We start from the raw sequence: 13,172 nt of genomic DNA, 5'->3' as shown, positions 1-13,172 counted from the left end.
CAAAAGCGAAACCTCCCCTTTGCCAAAAAACCTCCGCGCCGTACCGGCCTCCCCGAACAGGTGCCGGAATGTGGTGAAAAGGGGCTTTTCACAGTAACTTCATTGAAGCCTACTTGTGACAATAAGCGATTTTCATTTCATTTTCATTTAATTAAACGCTCTTTCATTTTGAGTCTTTTTCGAGAATTGCCTGATTCAAAGAGAAAACATTGGGCACAATCAGCTGAACGTGACTTTGTGGACACGCAAACATGTTATACAGCAAGTCAGGTGTTGGACAGCTGATCCATTCCCATCAAATAGACGCTTTACAAAGGTTCCGGATCGATGGAACAATCACAAACTCCAGTCATATAAGGAGCGTAGCTGCCGCCAGCTGGTTCAATAGTATAGTGGTTATCACGTCCGCTTTACACGCAGCTGGTCCTGCTTTCGAGCCCCAATGGAACCATTGCTGCTTTTGGACCAGTTGTGACCAATTGAATTTCCATGTGAACAGAAAGATAACCACGAAAGAGGAAATGCTGGAAAATCTCAGCAAGTCTGGCAGCATCTATAGGCAGAGCAAAGAGCTAACGTTTCGAGTCCGATGACTCTTTGTGAAAGCTAACAGACAGAGAAAGTGGGAAATATTTCTACTGTGGAGTGAGAAAGAAAGATGAGCCAGAGCCACAGAAACCCAGGGAAACCGGGTGCTCATGGCAACAGAAACCCAGAGGACAGAGTGCAGAATGGCTTTGAATGAAGAAAACAAATTGAAATGTATTTAAATATAAATGTGATGGAATATAACAATGAGGTTTAACTGAACAGCAGCGATGGACAGATCCAAAGTGCATCCTTTATTGGGACTGGATGAAATTCAATTTCTGATCATAGAATCATAGAATCATAGAAGTTTACATCATGGAAACAGGCCCTTCGGCCCAACCAGTCCATGCCGCCCAGCTTTTCCCATTAAGCTAGTCCCAGTTGCCCGCACTTGGCCCATAACCCTCTATACCCATCTTGCCCATGTAACTATCTAAATGCTTTTTAAAAGACACAATTGTACCCGCCCCTACTACTACCTCTGGCAGCACATTCCAGACACTCACTGCCCTCTGAGTGAAGAAATTGCCCATCTGGGCCCTTCTGAATCTCTCCCCTCTCACCTTAAACCTATGCCCTCTAGTTTTAGACTCCCCTACCTTTGGGAAAATATGTTGACTATCTACCTTATCTATGCCCCTCATTATTTTATAGGCCTCTTTCAGATCACCCCTAAGTCTCCTACGCTCCAGGGAAAAAAGTCCCAGTCTATCCAGCCTCTCCCTATAACTCAAACCATCAAGTCCCGGTAACATCCTAGTAAATCTTTTCTGCACTCTTTCTAGTTTAATAATATCCTTTCAATAATAGGGTGACCAGAACTGCACACAGTATTCCAAGTGTGGCCGTACCAATTTCTTGTACAACTTCAACAAGACGTCCCAACTCCTGTATTCAATGTTCTGACCAATGAAACCAAGCATGCCCAATGCCTTCTTCACCACCCTGTCCACCTGCGACTCCACCTTCAAGGAGCTATGAACCTGTACTCCTAGATCTCTTTGTTCTGTAACTCTCCCCAACGCCATACCATTAACTGAGTAGGTCCTGGCCTGATTCGATCTGCCAAAATGCATCACCTCACATTTATCTAAATTAAACTCCATCTGCCATTCGTCGGCCCACTGGCCTAATTGATCAAGATCCCGTTGCAATCCTAGATACCCTTCTACACTATCCACTGTGCCACCAATCTTGGTGTCATCTGCAAACTTACTAACCAGGCCTCCTAAATTCTCATCCAAATCATTAATATAAATCACAAATAACAGTGGACCCAGCACCGATCCCTGAGGCACACCACTGGTCACAGGCCTCCAGTTTGAAAAATAACCCTCTACAACCACCCTCTGTCTTCTGTCGTCCAGCCAATTTTGAATCCAATTGGCAAACTCACCCTGGATCCCGTGAGCTTTAACCTTCTGCAACAACCTACCATGCGGTACCTTGTCAAAGGCTTTGCTAAAGTCCATGTAGACAACGTCTACTGCACTGCACTCATCTACCTTCTTGTTCACCCCCACAATAAACTCAATCAAATTTGTGAGACATGATTTTCCACGCACAAAGCCATGCTGACTGCCCCGAATCAGTCCTTGCCTCTCTAAATGCTTGTAGATCCTGTCTCCAAGAATACCTTCTAGCAACTTTCCTACTACAGACGTTAGGCTCACCTGTCTGTAGTTCCCAGGCTTTTCCTGCTGCCCTTCTTAAACAAGGGCACAACATTCGCTACTCTCCAATCTTCAGGCACCTCACCTGTGGCTGCCGATGAATCAAATATCTCTGTTAGGGGACCCGCAATTTCCTCCCTAGCCTCCCACAACATCCTGGGATACATTTCATCAGATCCCGGGGATTTATCTACCTTGATGCGCTTTAAGGCATCCAGCACCTCCTCCTCTGTAATATGCACACTTCTCAAGACATCACTATTTATTTCCCTTAGTTTCCTAACATCCATGCCTTTCTCCACCGTGAATACTGATGAGAAATATTCATTCAGGATCTCACCCAAATCTTGTGGCTCTGCACACAGATGCCCTTGTTGATCCTTAAGAGGCCCTACTCTGTCCCTAGTTACTCTTTTTCCCTTTATGTATCTGTAGAAGCTCTTTGGATTCTCCTTTGCATTATTTGCCAAAGCAATTTCATGTCCCCGTTTTGCCCTCCTGATTTCCCTCTTAACTCTATTTCGACAATCTCTATACTCTTCAAGGGATCCACTTGATCCCAGTTGCTTATGTACGTCATATGCCTCCTTCTCCTTTTGAGAGTCTCAATATCTCGAGTAATCCAGGGTTCCCTACTTCTACCAGCCTTGCCCTTCACTCTAAAGGGAATGTGCTTACCCTGAACCCTGGTGAACACATTTTTAAAAGCCTCCCATTTACCAGCCGTCCCTTTGCCTGCCAACAGTCTCTCCCAATCTACCTCTTAAAGTTCCTGTCTGATCACATCCAAATTGGCCTTGCCCCAATTAAGAATTTTAACTCTTGGGCCAGACCTATCATTCTCCATGGCTATCTTAAAACTAATGGAGTTATGGTCACTTGTCCCAAAGTGACCCCTCACTAACACTTCTGTCACTTGCCCTTCCATATTTCCCAAGACGAGGTCAAGCTTTGCCCCCTCTCTAGTCGGTCCATCCACATACTGAATGAGAAATTCCTCCTGAATACACTCAACAAATTTCCCTCCATCCAAGCCCCTAATGCTTTGGCTGTCCCAGTCAATGTTGGGAAAGTTAAAGTCCCCTACTATTACTGCCCTATTTTTCTTGCAGCTATCTCCTTACATATTTGGTCCTCAATTTCCCGCTGATTATTTGGGAGCCTATAGTACAGTCCTATCAAGGTGATCTCTCCCTTCTTATTTTTCAGTTCCACACATATAGACTCAGTGGGCGAACACTCGGATATATCCCCTCTAAGTACTGCCGTGATGTTCTCCCTAATCAAAAACGCCACTCCCCCTCCTCTCTTACCTCCTGTTCTATCCTTTCTACAGCATCTGTACCCCGGAACATTGAGCTGCCAGTCCTGCCCCTCCCTTACCCATGTTTCAGTCATAGCTATAATATCCCAGTCCCATGTGCCCATCCATGCCCTGAGTTCATCCGCTTTGCCCATCAGGCCCCTTGCATTGAAATAAATGCAGTTTCATGTAGATTTTACCTGCTCTCTGCCCTGCTTTCTCTGGTCATGCTTTACACAATCTCCCTTCCTGCCTTTTGTTTCCGTCCCCACTGACTTCCTAAATCGGTTCCCATCCCCCTGCCACATTAGTTCAAACCCTCCCCAACTGCACTAGCAAACTAGCAATCCTGTCAGAATTCAGGTTCAACGCGCCTAAAAGCTCAAAATCAGCAAAAAAAAGATAATAAATCAGCATAACGCAAATATTTCAGGGATCAATCTTAAAGCGATGTGCAGAGACTTCTCCTTGTAATGATGGTATTATTCACACAAAGGAGAATAGTTGAAACCTTGAACCCCGTGGAATGCAAAGGCGCCGATCCTTGGCTGGAAACTGGGATTGGAACAGACAGGGGTTTTAGGGGTTTAAAACCACTTACCTTTACAGGAGCAGCCCTTTGGATTTCGGCGGCAGCGGTGCGCAGGGGCCCTCTGGGAGGTGAGTAGCGACTTTAAAAAGCCTTACCTGGTCCCCTGTCTGTTCTTTTCTGTTTTATTTGTTTTTCTATAAGGCGGGAACCGGAAGTTCGACCCGCGGACCTCTGGGAAGTCCTCCCCCCTCCCCAACCAATTAATTCTGGTGGAGAGGAAACCCGAGACACTACACGTGTAGTTTCTCCCACCCGCCCTCCTCCTTTACCCTAATAATAAGACCCATTGGTGTAAAGTAAGTGCCATATTATATTATTATTATATTATTAGCATTGTGCAGGTCAAGGTTCGGAGGTGGAGGAGCAGTCTCTGTCGGCGAGAGAACCTGAGAACATCTAAGACACTCAGAAGGTAAGAAGGGAAGTAAGTGATTTTTACTTATTTTTACTTTTATACCTTTTTTCAAATTGTGTGTGTCGGGGGGGGGGAAACTGAAGTGACATCACAGAAAAGCTGTGGCCAGAGTGGCTGGTTGGGATTCTACCCTAAATTTAAAAAAAAATTGAGTATTTGGTAACTAATTAAACATAATAACTTAATTATAATTTAGAGGGATATCTAAGCCAGAGATCGGAGAGTACTATCGTTAGCTATCGCATTTCTATTAGAAATCTAGTGCTAGGAAACAGGTAGTTGACAGTAACTTTGAAATTTAAAAAAATATATTTTTAAAAAAAAAGACAAATTTTAATTTTAATTAATTGACGCAAAGTCAGTTAGAGGGGTGTTGTTCTCTGACTGTGAGATGTGGCAGGTCCGGGAGGCTTCCAGCGTCCCGGGTGGCTTCATCTGCAGAAAGTGCACCCAACTGGAGCTCCTCACAGACCGCATCATTCGGTTGGAGCAGCAATTGGATGCACTTAGGAGCATGCAGGTGGCGGAAAGCGTCATAGATCGCAGTTATGTAAATGTGGTCACACCCAAGGTGCAGGCAGAGAAATGGGTGACCACCAGAAAGGGCAGGCAGTCAGTGCAGGAATCCCCTGTGGTTGTCCCCCTCTCGAACAGATATACCCCTTTTGATACTGTCGGGGGGGGGGGGGTAGCCTATCTGGGGAAAACAGCAGCAGCCAGAGCAGTGGCACCACGGCTGGCTCTGATGTTCAGAAGGGAGGGTCAAAGCGCAGAATAGTAATAGGGGACTCTATAGTCAGGGGCACAGATACGCGCTTCTGTGGACGTGAAAGAGACTCCAGGATGGTATGTTGCCTCCCTGGTGCCAGGGTCCAGGATGTCTCCGAACGGGTAGAGGGCATCCTGAAGGGGGAGGGCAAACAGGCAGAGGTCGTTATACATATTGGTACTAACGACATAGGCAGGAAGGGGCATGAGGTCCTGCAGCAGGAGTTCAGGGAGCTAGGCAGAAAGTTAAAAGACAGGACCTCGAGGGTTGTATTCTCGGGATTACTCCCTGTGCCACGTGCCAGTGAGGCTAGAAATAGAAAGATAGAGCAGATAAACACGTGGCTAAACAGCTGGTGTAGGAGGGAGGGTTTCCATTATCTGGACCACTGGGAGCTCTTCCGGGGCAGATGCGACCTGTATAAGAAGGACGGGTTGCATCTAACCCGGAGAGGCATAAATATCCTGGCCGCGAGGTTTGCTAGTGTCACACGGGAGGGTTTAAACTAGTATGGCAGGGGGATGGGCACGGGAGCAATAGGTCAGAAGGTGAGAGCATTGAGGGAGAACTAGGGAATAGGGACAGTGTGGCTCTGAGGCAGAGCAGACGGGGAGAAGTTGCTGAACACAGCGGGCCTGGTGGCCTGAAGTGCATATGTTTTAATGCAAGGAGCATTACGGGTCAGGCAGATGAACTTAGAGCTTGGATTAGTACTTGGAACTATGATGTTGTTGCCATTACAGAGACCTGGTTGAGGGAAGGGCAGGATTAGCAGCTAAACGTTCCAGGATTTAGATGTTTCAGGCGGGATAGAGGGGGATGTAAAAGGGGAGGTGGAGTTGCGCTACTTGTTCGGGAGAATATCACAGCTGTACTGCGAGAGGACACCTCAGAGGGCAGTGAGGCTATATGGGTAGCGATCAGGAATAAGAAGGGTGCAGTCACAATGTTGGGGGTATACTATAGGCCTCCCAACAGCCAGCGGGAGATAGAGGAGCAGATAGGTAGACAGATTTTGGAAAAGAGTAAAAACAACAGGTTTGTGGTGATGGGAGACTTCAACTTCCCCAATATTGACTGGGACTCACTTAGTGCCAGGGGCTTAGACGGGGCGGAGTTTGTAAGGAGCATCCAGGAGGGCTTCTTAAAACAATATGTAGACAGTCCAACTAGGGAAGGGGCGGTACTGGACCTGGTATTGGGGAATGAGCCCGGCCAGGTGGTAGATGTTTCAGTAGGGGAGCATTTCGGTAACAGTGACCACAATTCAGTAAGTTTTAAAGTACTGGTGGACAAGGATAAGAGTGGTCCGAGGATGAATGTGCTAAATTGGGGGAAGGCTAATTATAACAATATTAGGCGGGAACTGAAGAACATAGATTGGGGGCGGATGTCTGAGGGCAAATCAACATCTGACATGTGGGAGGCTTTCAAGTGGCAGTTGAAAGGAATACAGGACCGGCATGTTCCTGTGAGGAAGAAAGATAAATACTGCAATTTTCGGGAACCTTGGATGACGAGTGATATTGTAGGCCTCGTCAAAAAGAAAAAGGAGGCATTTGTCAGGGCTAAAAGGCTGGGAACAGACGAAGCCTGCGTGGAATATAAGGAAAGTAGGAAGGAACTTAAGCAAGGAGTCAGGAGGGCTAGAAGGGGTCACGAAAAGTCATTGGCAAATAGGGTAAAGGAAAATCCCAAGGCATTTTACACGTACATAAAAAGCAAGAGGGTAGCCAGGGAAAGGGTTGGCCCACTGAAGGATAGGCAAGGGAATCTATGTGTGGAGCCAGAGGAAATGGGCGAGGTACGAAATGAATACTTTGCATCAGTATTCACCAAAGAGAAGGAATTGGTAGATGTTGAGTCTGGACAAGGGGGTGTAGATAGCCTGGGTCACATTGTGATCCAAAAAGACGAGGTGTTGGGTGTCTTAAAAAATATCAAGGTAGATAAGTCCCCAGGGCCTGATGGGATCTACCCCAGAATACTGAAGGAGGCTGGGGAGGAAATTGCTGAGGCCTTGACAGAAATCTTTGGATCCTCGCTGTCTTCAGGGGATGTCCCGGAGGACTGGAGAATAGCCAATGTTGTTCCTCTGTTTAAGAAGGGTAGCAAGGATAATCCCGGGAACTACAGGCCGGTGAGCCTTACTTCAGTGGTAGGGAAATTACTGGAGAGAATTCTTCGAGGCAGGATCAACACCCATTTGGAAGCAAATGGACGTATTAGTGAGAGGCAGCACGGTTTTGTGAAGGGGAGGTTGTGTCTCACTAACTTGATAAAGTTTTTCGAGGAGGTCACTAAGATGATTGATGCAGGTAGGCCAGTAGATGTTGTCTATATGGACTTCAGTAAGGCCTTTGACAAGGTCCCTCATGGTAGACTAGTACAAAAGGTAAAGTCACACGGGATCAGGGGTGAGCTGGCAAGGTGGATACAGAACTGGCTAGGCCATAGAAGTCAGAAAGTAGCAATGGAGGGATGCTTTTCTAATTGGAGGGCTGTGACCAGTGGTGTTCCACAGGGATCAGTGCTGGGACCTTTGCTCTTTGTAGTATATATAAATGATTTGGAGGAAAATGTAACTGGTCTGATTAGTAAGTTTGCAGACGTCACAAAGGTTGGTGGAATTGCGGATAGCGATGAGGACTTTCGGAGGATACAGCAGGATTTAGATTGTCTGGAGACTTGGGCGGAATGTCGAAATGTAACCGTGCCGCAATAAAGTGAGTGCGGATTATTCAGTAAGAAGTCTCACAGCACCATATTAAAGTCCAACAGGTTGATTTGAAATCGTAAGCTTTGGCAGCGCTGTCCCTTCATCAGGTAAAGTGGTCCTTCATCACTTCAACTGATGAAGGGACGGCGCTGCCAAAGCTTGTGATTTCAAATACACCTGTTGCTGTCACACTTCTTGTTGCTGTCACAATTCTTTCTGTATCCAGCTCCAGCATCTCAACATCATGCAGATTATTTGCAATTGCAGGACAGGCGCTCACATTAGTCCGAATGGACGGCTGCTGCTTCAGCACGAAATGATGATGAGCCAGCTGAATTTTAAATTGGGGTAAATGGTTCGGGGAGTTACAAGCTAAGGACATTAACCGGGAGATCATGCGTCGCCTCTCAATAGATTAGCAAACAAGTATACTTCTCGCCTTAAGGTATTTTGATCGTTCCAGACGTGTTTCAGTGTAATTACCTGAGGAAGGAGCAGCGCTCCGGAAGCTAGTGACATCGGAACAAACCTGTTGGACTTTAACCTGGTGTTGTAAGACTTCTTACTGTGCTCACCCCAGACCAACGCCCGCATCTCCACATCAGTGTAATAAGCACCACATTATAAATGAGTAGTGCAGATTTTTGAAAAAGACATCTCGAAGCATCAAATGTATTTGGCGTAGCCAGCAAACGACTGCATGTTAAGCAATCGGTTTGTTGAAGGTGGCAGCATTTGAGCCAAATGACTGGCAAGAGGGTTAGTAATTCCTGCACAGCGCTGCTGATCTATTCAATGCCGCAATTTCAAGATAGGCTGATGTGACATCGTACCATGGCTGTTTGCAACGCTGCCTGGAGCAGATTAGCCTGAAATATTGCAATGAAGGAGACGTAAAGCACAGTTCAGAGCGACGTGAATTGTCATCTGCAGGAGTTCGCTGTTGATTAGGAGACGTTGGACACATTTGTGACACAGAAATGTAAAAGAACGACAGTTTCTCAGAAAAAGTGGCAGATACTGTCCAAGAGGCGCGAAGCAGTTACAGGGGACTCTGCGCCGTCGCAGCGGAGTCAAAATGCCGCTACAGCTTGCCGGACAAGCGGAGATTATTTCACGCTGTGGTTACTTCGTACAAGATCGAATCCGCGACCTTGGCGTTATTAGCACCACGCTCTAACCATCTGAGCTAACCGGCCAAGTATGCGTTTTGGGCTGGAGTGACCATGCCGTTTCCAAATTCACTCCAGTCCTGAATGGTGGGCACGTCTGACATGTTGCGTTGTTATTTCCAAAGTTGCCTGGAGCAGATCTGCCTGAAAATTGCAGGAATTGGAGGTAAGGCATTGTTCAGAACGACGTGAATTGTCATCGCTGTAGACTAAGAAACTTGGGAAACATGTTACCGACACGTTTGTGGCGCACAAATGTAAAAGAATGAAAAAGTGGCAGATATTATCCAAGAGGAGTCAAGCAGATAAAAGGGACTCTGCGCGGCTACAGGTCAGTAATAATGCCGCCCCAGTAACATTGGACTGGTTGCCTGCAAACATATGAGGCAAGCACTTCACTTCGTGATGACGTTGTATTGTTGACCCGTACGAGGACCGAACCCGCGACCTTGGCGTTATTCGCACCACGCTTTAACCATTGAGCTGCATACAGTATCCCAAGTGCGGCTGTACCAATGTCTTGTACAACTTCAACAATACGTCCCAACTCCTGTATTCAATGTTCTGACCAATGAAACCAAGCATGCCGAATGCCTTCTTCACCACCCTGTCCACCTGCGACTCCACCTTCAAGGAGTTTTGAACCTGTACTCCTAGATATCTTTGTTCTGTAACTCTCCCCAACGCCATACCATTAACTGAGTAGGTCCTGGCCTGATTTGATCTGCCAAAATGCATCACCTCACATTTATGTAAATTAAACTCCATCTGCCATTCGTCGGCCCACTGGCCTAATTGATCAAGATCCCGTTGCAATCCTAGATTACCTTCTTCACTCTCCACTGTGCCACCAATCTTGGTATCATCTGCAAACTTACTAACCATGCCTCCTAAATTCTCATCCAAATCATTAATATAAATCACAAATAACAGTGGACCCAGCACCGATCCCTGAGGCACACCACTGGTCACAGGCCTCCAGTTTGAAAAGCAACCCTCTACAACCACCCTCTGTCTTCTGTCGTCCAGCCAATTTTGAATCCAATTGGCAACCTCACCCTGGTTCCCGTGAGCTTTAACCTTCTGCAACAACCTACCATGCGGTGCCTTGTCAAAGGCTTTGCTAAAGTCCATGTAGACAACGTCTACTGCACTGCCCTCATCTACCTTCTTGGTCACCCCATCAATAAACTCAATCAAATTTGTGAGACATGATTTTCCACGCACAAAGCCATGCTGACTGCCCCGAATCAGTCCTTGCCTCTCTAAATGCTTGCAGATCCTTTATCTCAGAATACCTTCGATCAACTTTCCTACTACAGACGTTAGGCTCACCGGTCTGTAGTTCCCAGGCTTTTCCGTGCTGCCCTTCTTAAACAAGGGCACAACATTCGCTACTCTCCAATCTTCAGGCACCTTACCTGTGGCTGCCGATGATTCAAATATCTCTGTTAGTGGACCTGAAATTTCCTCCCTAGCCTCCCAAAACATCCTGGGATACATTTCATCAGGTCCCGGGGATTTATCTACCTTGATGCGCTTTAAGACTTCCAGCACCTCCTCCTCTGTAATATGCACACTTCTCAAGACATCACTATTTATTTCCCTTAGTTTCCTAACATCCATGCCTTTCTCTAACCGTGAATACCAATGAGAAATATTCATTCAGGATCTCACCCAACTATTGAGGCTCTGCATATAGATGCCCTTGTTGATCCTTAAGAGGCCCAACTCTGTCCCTAGTTACTCATTTTCCCTTTATGTATCTGTACAAGCTCTTTGGATTCTCCTTTGCAATATTTGCCAAAGCAATTTCATGTCCCCTTTTTGCCCTCCTGATTTCCCCCTTAACTCTATTTCGACAATCTCTATACTCTTCAAGGGATCCACTTGATCCCAGTTGTTTATGTACGTCATATGCCTCCTTCTTTTTTTTGACCAGAGTCTCAGTATCTCGAGTCATCCAGGATTCCCTACTTCTTCCAGCCTTTCCCTTCACTCTAAAGGGAATGTGCTTACCCTGAACCCTGGTTACCACATTTTTAAAAGCCTCCCATTTACCAGCCGTCCCTTTGCCTGCCAACAGCCTCTCCCAATCTACCTCTGAAGGTTCCTGTCTGATACCATCAAAATTGGACTTGCCACAATTAAGAATTGTCACTCTTGGGCCAGACCTATCATTCTCCATAGCTATCTTAAAACGAATGGAGTTATGGTCACTTGTCCCAAAGTGATCCCTCACTAACACTTCTGTCACTTGCCCTTCCTTATTTCTCAAGACGAGGTCAAGTTTTGCCCCCTCTCTAGTCGGTCCATCCACATGCTGAATGAGAAATTCCTCCTGAATACACTCAACAAATTTCCCTCCATCCAAGCCCCTAATGCTATGGCTGTCCCAGTCAATGTTGGGAGAGTTTAAGTCCCCTACTATTACCACCCTATTTTTCTTGCAGCTATCTGTAATCTCCTTACATATTTGCTCCTCAATTTCCCGCTGACTATTTGGGAGTCTGTAGTACAGTCCTATCAAGGTGATCTCTCCCTTCTTATTTTTCAGTTCCACACATATAGACTCAGTTGGCGAACCCTCGGATATGTCCCCTCTCAGTACTGCCGTGATGTTCTCCCTAATCAAAAACGCCACTTCCCCTCCTCTCTTACCTCCTGTTCTATCCTTTCTATAGCATCTGTACCACGGAACATTGAGCAGCCAGTCCTGCCCCTCCCTTAGCCATGTTTCAGTCATAGCTATAATATCCCAGTCCCATGTGCCCATCCATGCCCTGAGTTCATCCGCTTTGCCCGTCAGGCCCCTTGCGTTGAAAAAATGCAGTTTAATGTAGACTTTCCCTGCTCTCTGCCCTGCTTTCTCTGGTCATTCTTTACACACTCTCCCTTCCTGCCTTTTGTTTCCGTCCCCACTGACTTCCATCATCGGTTCCCATCCCCCTGCCACATTAGTTTAAACCCTCCCCAACTGCACTAGCAAATGAGCAATCATGTCAGAATTCAGATTCAACTCGCCTAAAAGCTCAAAATCAGCAAAAACATGATAATAAATCAGCATAACGCAAATATTTCAGGGATCAATCTTAAAGCGATGGGCAGAGATTTCTCCTTGTAATGATGGTATTATTCACACAAAGGAGAATAGATGAAACCTTGAACCCCCTGGAATGCAAAGGCGAAGGTCTTTGGCTGGAAACTGGGATTGGAACAGAAAGGGGTTTGAGGAGTAGCAGAGGCACAATGGGCCGATGGGATCTTTCCCAGTGGATTCTCTCGATGAGTTCAGGCAGCGTCGATCATTGGGATCTAAAATGATTGCCCGAACAGGGACTTGAACCCGGGACCCTCAGATTAAAAGTTTGATGCTCCACCGACTGAGCTATCTGGACTGGATGTGATACAGCCTGTCGTGACCGCATTCCCGCTTCGCTGTTGCTCCTCTCGCTCCATTGTTGCCCCTCTTTCCTTTGCTTATGCTGTGCCTCTCCTCCAGAACAAACCGCTGCTTCCTTTGCCCTGCGGCATTCTCTGAATCCGGACAGCATATCAACAGCTCCGTCTCTGGATTCAGGGGGAGTTCAGAGCTGTGCTGCGCTTTGGCGCTTCACTCCGATACTCCACCCACCGAGTCCCATTCCTGGAGACAGGTTATTCCCAGTTGGATTGGGGACAGTCACTTCCTGACTCTCAATGACTCAACATTCTGACTCAAGGTTCGCTGCGTCCAGCACGCTTGCTTCAAAACTGTTCTTTACAAAAGCGAAACCTCCCCTTTGCCTCACAACTTCCGCGCCGTACCGGCCTCCCTGATCAGGCGCCGGAATGTGGTGACTAGGGGCTTTTCACAGTAACTTCATTGAAACTTACTTGTGACAAGAAGCGATTTTCATTTCATTTTCATTTCATTAAATGGTCTTTCATTTTGAGTC

General features: G+C 46.5%; 1 long non-coding RNA gene across 1 annotated transcript in view; it reads left to right on the top strand.

The window, feature by feature from the left end:
- The window catches only part of LOC140411587 (uncharacterized), a 718,944-nt gene that overhangs the window by 605,164 nt on the left and 100,608 nt on the right, over positions 1-13,172 (top strand). The gene's annotated exons all lie outside the window — the stretch shown is intronic.

Source organism: Scyliorhinus torazame, chromosome 4 (genome assembly GCF_047496885.1).
Source record: "Scyliorhinus torazame isolate Kashiwa2021f chromosome 4, sScyTor2.1, whole genome shotgun sequence".
NCBI classification, from domain to species: Eukaryota; Metazoa; Chordata; class Chondrichthyes; order Carcharhiniformes; family Scyliorhinidae; genus Scyliorhinus; species Scyliorhinus torazame.
Note: the sequence above shows the minus strand (reverse complement) of the source record. Positions and strands in the feature narration are given on the sequence as shown.